At 48.6% G+C, this 7,509-nt stretch overlaps 1 long non-coding RNA gene across 1 annotated transcript; it reads left to right on the top strand.

Annotated features, from left to right (window-relative positions):
• Positions 1 to 5,041: 5,041 nt before the first annotated feature.
• On the top strand, positions 5,042 to 6,412 carry LOC109385109 (uncharacterized). Its single transcript, XR_002124551.1, has 3 exons — positions 5,042 to 5,171; positions 5,779 to 5,891; positions 6,147 to 6,412. It is a non-coding gene; the product is annotated as an uncharacterized LOC109385109 (long non-coding RNA).
• The last annotated feature ends 1,097 nt before the right edge of the window (positions 6,413 to 7,509 follow it).

Genomic DNA, 7,509 nt, shown 5'->3' with positions numbered 1-7,509 from the left:
CTCAAGGAGCTCACAGTCCAGTGGGGGAAGCAGACCTATAAAGAAATCAATGCTGGGCCAGCTGAGTGGCACGATGGTTAAGAACTGGCTTGGGACACCAGAGGGCCCCGGTTTGGATCCCACATATGAGGGCCAGTGACACTGCCCTCTACAGCTAAGATGCTGAACAACAGCTCAACCTGGAGCTGGGCTGCTGTGAGTCGCCAGCGATGGCGTAGGCTGCAGCCCCTGCTGCAGTGGGTTGCCATGGGCTACTGTGTGTAGCCAGCAGCCAGCGTGAGCGGCCAGCAGCCGCAGTGAGCGGCTGTCCAGAAGCCGGCAACTGATCTGCCTTGCCCGGGAAGAGCGCAATGATGGTGCCAACTTGGGCCAGTGAAGCAACGTCCTCCACAACTAGACTGAAGAACAAAAGGACAGCAACTTGTCTGTTCCCCTTCCCCCAATTCCCCAATAAAAATCTTAAAAATAAAATAGGAGGGAAGATCAAGAATCAAAGGGAAGGGGTCTGGGGACAACTCAATGGTTTTAAATGATAGAGGCTACTCTGTTCCTAAGTGCTGGCTGAATAGGAATCAAAATGATCCTGGTAGGAGACAACCAAGATGGCACAGTAGGTAAAAACTGTGTTTACCTTCTCTCACAACCACATCAAAATTACAACAAATCTACAAAACAACCGTTATTGAGAATCGTCTAAAATCAAGCTGAACTGAAGCCTTTCAACTAAGGATGCACAGAGGAAGTCACCTCCAGACTGGTAGGAAGATCGGAGACACAGCACAGGCTGGTCCCACACCCGCGTGTGACCATTAAATATCAGGAGGGCAATTTTGGCTGTGGGGGTCCGTCTCCATCCCCTAAAGGAACAAGAGATTCCAGCCCCACCGCAGCCCAGTGCTGGGGAGAGAAGTCCCCATAATTTTTGGTTGTGAAAACCAGTGGAGATTGTGATTGAGTAAGACAGTGCAGCTGCACTCCCAGGTGCTCCTCTTAAAGGGGCTGCATGTGGACTTACCCACCAGTGGAATCACTCGCTCTGAGCTCCAGCACTGGGGCAGCAGCTGGAAAGGTGGCAGGGACAAATGGTGGAAAATTGAGTTGTCTGGCTTGGGATGAGGGCTAGAGAGGCAGCTTATCCTGGACAGAGGAGCTGGCCGAAGCCATTGTTTCTTTGTTGAGCTCTCCCCCTTTCTGGTGGCTGCCAGGCGGCGAACACAGGCAGCTGCCATTTCTGAGTCTCCACTGTTGGTTCGCCATGCCCTGGAGATTTGAGACCTGGCCCCGCCCAACTTTTGGGCACACCCAGGCTGCTTTCAGTGGCTTTTTCATGCAGACCACCTGCCTTGGCTCAAGATGCAGACTTTTCTAGGATCTCTCAAAGGTTCACGGAACCCAGAGAAGCAGCATCTGGCTTGAGCATGTCCTGTACCTCTGACTGAGCAGCGTTTGGCACGGCACTAGTGGCAGCCGGTCTTGGTTCACGGCTTGACCTCTCAAGGCACTTCTAAGCACAGCATGGGTGGCAGCCATTAGCAGATTTCTTTCTGGCTCCTGCTAGGTGGCCTTGAGCAGGACACAGGCTGTGGCTCTAGTAGACCTACTGCGGATCCCCACCAAAGTGGTCCCGGGGTTGGTGCCCCCAGTGGCCAGCTTCAAAATGAGCTGGAGCTTCACCCAGCTGTCTCCACGTATGACACACCCAAGGGGCAGATTGTGCAGGCTCCAGAGTCCTGCTGAGGCAGATCCTGCTCTCTAGGATCAGTCCCTGCACAACAACTCTTCCACTGTAGTCAAGGCCAGTCCTCACAACCACTGAGCCCAAGAGTCTGTCCCTCCCATTGAGGTGCAATTATCAACCAAGGCTCAACTATAAGAGGAGGGCACACACAACCCACACAAGGGACACACCTGGAGAGTGTGGCTCAGGTGATCAGAAAGACTGCGCCACTGAACCCCACAGCACACCTACTACATAAGGCCACTCTACTAAGACTGGAAGACATAGCAGCCCTACTTAATACATAGAAACAAACACATGTTTCTTTGAAGAAGAAACATGTCCCAAATGAAAGAACAGAACAAAACTCCAGAAAAAGAACTAAGTGAAATGGAAATAAGCAATCTATCAGACTCAGCTCCAAAAACTGGTTATAAGAATGCTCAATGAGGGCCAGCCGAGTAGCGCATTGGTTAAGAACTGGCTTGGGATGCCAGAGGGCACCGGTTCGGATCCCACTTATAAGGGCCAGTGACACTGCCCTCTACAGCTAAGATGCTGAACAACAGCTCAACCTGGAGCTGGGCTGCCGTGAGTCGCCGGCGACGGCATAGGCTGCAGCCCCTGCTGCAGTGGGTTGCCATGGGCTACCGTGTGTAGCCAGCAGCCAGTGTGAGCGGCCAGCAACCGCTGTGAGCAGCCGTCCAGAAGCCAGCGACTGATGTGCCTCACCCGGGAAGAGCGCAATGATGGTGCCAACTTGGGCTAGTGAAGCAACATCTTCCACAACTAGACTGAAGAACAAAAGGACAGCAACTTGTCTGTTCCCCTTCCCCCAATTCCCCAATAAAAATCTTAAAATAAAAAATAAAAAAAAGAATGCTCAATGATCTCATAAAAATGGAGATGGAAACTGTAAAAAAGAACCAGTCAGAAATAAAGGATACAATAATGGAAATGAAGAATATATTACAGAGAATCAACAGTAGAGTAGATGAAACAGAGAATCCAACCAGCGATATAGAAGATAAGGTAGCAGAAAACACCCAAACAGAACAGCAAAAAGAAAAAAGTATCCAAAAAATGAGGAGCATTTAAGGGGCTTCTGGGACAATATCAAACGTACCAACATTTGCATTATAGGGATACCAGAAGAGAAGAGAAAGAGCAAGAAATTGAAAACCTTTTTGAAGAAATAATGACAGAAAACTTCCCTAACCTGGTGAAGGAAATGGACATACAAGTCCAGGAAGCACAGAGAGTCCCAAACAAGATAAACCCAAAGAGGCCAACACCAAGACACAGCATGATTAAAATGCCAAAGATTAAATACAAAGAAAGAATCTTAAAAGCAGCAAGAGAAAAGCAGTTAGTTACCGACAAGGAAGCCCCCATAAAACTGTCAGCTGATTTCTCAACAGAAACTTTGCGGGCAAGAAGGGAGTGGCAGGAAATATTCCAAGTGATAAAAAGCAATGACATACAACCAAGATTACTCTACCCAGCAAGGCTGTCATTTAGAATTGAAGGACAGATGCAGAGCTTCCCAGACAAGAAAAAGCCGAAGGAGTTCATCACCACCAAACCAGTATTACAAGGACTCTTAGAGGGACTTTTTTAAGATGGGAGGGGGGTTAAGGATGGGTGAAAGGGGAAGACATTAAGAAGAACAAATTGGTTGTTACACAGTAGTCATGAGGATGTAGGGTATAACATAAGGAATATAGTCAATAATATTGTAATAACTAGGTATGGTGCCAGATAGGTGCTAGATCTATCAGGGTGATGGATGGGAATGGGGTTGGGGGCAGTGTGAAAAAGGTGAAGGCATTAAGAAATACAAATTAATAGTTAATACAGTATGGGAATATAATCAACCATGTTGTGAAGATCATGTAAGGTGCCAGATGGGCACTGGACTTATCAGGGAGCTCACATCATAGACTGTAGATGCCTGACCAATGTGCTATACACCTGAAGCTGAAGTAGAATAATACTGAATGTCAACTATAACTAAATATATGGGAATATATAGCCACGGGATGTGGAGCACAACATAGGGAAGATAGTCGATGGTATTGTAACAGCTATATAAGATGTCAGAGGGGTAGTAGCTTTGGGGGTGGATTATCACTTTATGAGGGCTTTACATTGCTTTGTACATCTGAAACTAATTTTAAAAAAGTAATAGCAATAAGTGACAGTTATTTTAACAGTATTATAAAAAACAACAACAACGATCCTGGTAGCTGAACCTGAGATGATTTTCCAAGGGGTCAGCTTCTCACAGAGAAGTGTGCAGATGGACCACTCAGGGTTTCAGGCAAACAAAGCAAATATATGAATCTGACTGGTGTGAGGCAATAGGGAGTGCTGGGGTCTGCAGACCTTGACTTCCCCAAACTGTCCACAGACATTCAAATTCGGTTGTTTTCCAAATGGGGTACAGGCAAAACACAACAATCTGGTCCTGAGTCTCATTTGGAACTTGGCTGCCGCTTTGCAGCCTCTGGACAAAGTTATCTCTAAGATGTCTCCAGATTTAAAGAATGGTTTCTATAAGTTTGTGTGTGGGTGATGGGGCTGTCGCACATGAGCTACAGTCATACAAGGTGAAGCATCCTCTGAGTTCCTTCCTCTCTTGACAGAGACAGTGGACAAGGCCAACCCTGTGAGCCTTTTCTCAGCTTTCCCTGACTCTCAGGGGCAGAACTCAGAGGGACTGGTTTTTTTAACTGTGGAAAAATACCGGCAGTCATAACAGATCTTGATCCAGGTTCTGGAAAATCCCAGAAGCCAAGGGCCTAGGATGCGCAGTTGTCCCATGACCAGGGCAGAAAGAGTTGAAGCATGCAGGACAAGGCACCTTCCTCTCTGGGAAGATGTGTGGCCTGCCCAAGGTCTCAGAATGGCAAGTGGCAGCTAGCACTGCAGCTAGAACTCCAGACAGCCCGAGCCTGGTAACAGCCATATCCTTGACGATGGCCTCTGTCTGGTCACGTAGAACCTAGGCTCAGAGAAGGGAGGTGACTCATTTAATGCCAAATAGCTGGTAAGTAGTACGTGATCCATTGTCACACTTCATTTAGTCTTTCAAAAATTGAGGACCGGCTGGTCATTCAATAAGCGCTTTCTGAGTACCTGCCAACCACCACTCTGGGGCTCTGGAGACACAAGAATGAACAAAACAGACAACAATCCCAGCCCTCGTTGAGTTTACATTCCAGAGAGGGAAACAGCGAACAAATAAACAAGTAGGTTATGTAATTGATGGGAACTGTGAAGTGCAGTGGAAGAAAATAAATCAGAGCGTGCAGGAGTTGTGAGAGTTGTTGGGTTAAATAAAGGAGTAAGAAGGTGGTGTTTGAGATGAAGCCTGAAGATATGAGGCAGTGAACCCTGGATGTTTCTGAAGGAGGGGGTTCCAGAGGGAGCGAACAGCAGAGGCGATAAGGTGGGGTGAGCCTGGCGTGTGGAGTAGCCCAGTGCAGCTGGGGGAGGCCAGTGTGACTGGAGCAGGGGGTAAGGAGCAGAGGAGACGAATGAGGTCAGTGAAGGCATGGGGGTGGAGGGGCTGGGGGACAGAGGGGACAGGGCCTTGCAGGCCACTGTGAAGAATGGCTTTTTCTCTGAGTCAGCAGGAGCCATTGCAGGGGTCTGATCAGGGAGCCACCTGCTTTTAATAGGATCACTCTGGCTGCTGTGTGGAGACAGACTCTATGGGATTGAAGCAGGAGCAGGGCCACCAGTCAGGAGGCAAGTACTGTGACCCAAGCAAGAGAGAATGGGGCTCAGGCCAGGGTGCAGCTTCAGAGCTAGTGAGGAGTTGGGGGATCCGAAATACATTTTGAAAGTAGCGCTAACAGGAATTGCTGATGGATTGGACACTGCAAATGAGACAAAGTGAAGCGCAATGATGATATCAAAGTTTTGGCTTGAGTAACTGGAAGGACGGAGTTGCCATTCCTGAGATGGGGAAAGGCATGAGAGGAGAAGGTCTGGGGGAAATTCAGAATCGTAGTGTTGGGCATGTTAGTTTGAGATGCCTCTTGGACTTCTAGGTGGAGATGCTGAGGCAGCATGGTGCTGGGGACTACGGGGAGAAGTCAGGATGTGAACATCTGTCCATGAATTTGAAGAGCTCTCCAGCTAGTTGGGAAGGCAGGACATCCTGGTAAAGCTCCCTGGGACCCCTTGACCCCAGCAGCAACCTGATGGCCCTCATGGTAGCCAGCATCCAAGGTGGCCTTAGTGATCCCCACTTCCTGGTATTCACGCTCTTTCTTACATAGTCCTTTCCCACACTGAATAGGGCTGAACTGTGTAACAAATAAGAGATTTGCAGAAATGATGGTTTGTGATGATCAAGATTAGGTCATAAGAGAAACCATGGCTTCTTCCTTGCTTTCTCCCGGATCACTTACTTCAGGGGAGACAAGCTGACATGTCATGAGGACACTCAAGCAGCCCAGTGACGAGATCCATGTGTCAAGGAACTGAGGTCTCCTTCCAACAGCCATGTGAGCGACCTGTCTTGGAATCGGCCCCTCCAGCCTGTCAAGCCTTCAGCTGACTGCAGGCCCAGCTGACAGCTTGACTGTAACCTCATGAAAGACCCTGAGCCAGAACCACCCAGCTAAGACACGGTCAGATTTCTGACCCACAGAAACTGTGTGAGCTAATAAACATATGCTATTTTACCTTACTGGGTTTGGAGATAATTCATTACACAGCAATAAATAACTAATACGAAAACATTTTTTTAACGCTCAGGAGGGCGGAGAAGGCACTCTTGTAGCTTATACAAGTTATCATGTATCTGCGGGCTGACTGATGAGTCAGCTGCCCAACCTGCCACTGCTGCACCTTCCCAGGATCCCCCTGCAGCCCCTCAGACTGCTGGGCCAGATGTGTGTTTAGCATTTCAACAAAGAGTGCCAGCTTCTCCTGCAGGACATCTCCACTGTTAAGGTCAAATGCAATGAGAATTCACTCACGTGGGTCTCAGTCCATCCTTGTGGGTTCCAGCTTGCTGTCCCCCACTTTACATCTGTCTTCCCTTCTCAGATGTTCCAGCATCGGACACGAAGACAACAGCTTTACAGAGACTGTGTACACAATGAATTATGTAATATCAAAGACCGTAACAAATCCCTTTATAGCACTGAAGGGATCCTGCTTCTCTGATACAGCCCCACAAGCCTCAGAAGGTGCAGACGCAGAACTGAGGTTTGGAGAAGGGGAGTGCATGTGTCCAGGTGGCCTTTGCTCCCCGTCTAGTGATGGTGTCTGGCCTGAACCCTGCCCAGGAGAGGTACCAGGCCTAGCTCCCCCGGCAGAGAGTGTCAAGACACCGGAGTCTACTGGCAATGGCTTTGGGGTCCTCAGACCTGCATCTGGAATCCCCACTTGGAAGTTACTGGCTACATGAGCTTGAGTCGCTTCACCCATCCGACCTCAGTTTTCTCAGCTGTAAAATGAGAATTCAATGCCGGCCGAATGGGCTTACTGACACTAGCTAAGGTGCGTCAGTCCTTGGCACACAGGGGCCATCCAATACATAATGGTGATAATTATCATATGACCTCATGGCTCAAGGCTGGCTGACTGGGACTTGGACAGGAAAACCCCAGCATTGTCCATGTCCTTCCATTTCCCTTTGTGAAACTGAGTGACTAATCTTTATCCTTACCACCCCTTCGTGGGCTGTTGGGAGAATACAAGTAAGCGTTTATGCGAGTAAATATCTTAAAAGATGCTATCACAAAGGAGGGGTCTCCAGTGATGACAGT

Source organism: Hipposideros armiger, unplaced genomic scaffold (genome assembly GCF_001890085.2).
Source record: "Hipposideros armiger isolate ML-2016 unplaced genomic scaffold, ASM189008v1 scaffold_108, whole genome shotgun sequence".
NCBI classification, from domain to species: Eukaryota; Metazoa; Chordata; class Mammalia; order Chiroptera; family Hipposideridae; genus Hipposideros; species Hipposideros armiger.
The sequence above is the reverse complement of the archived record's forward strand: the minus strand, read 5'-3'. Positions and strand labels throughout refer to the sequence as shown.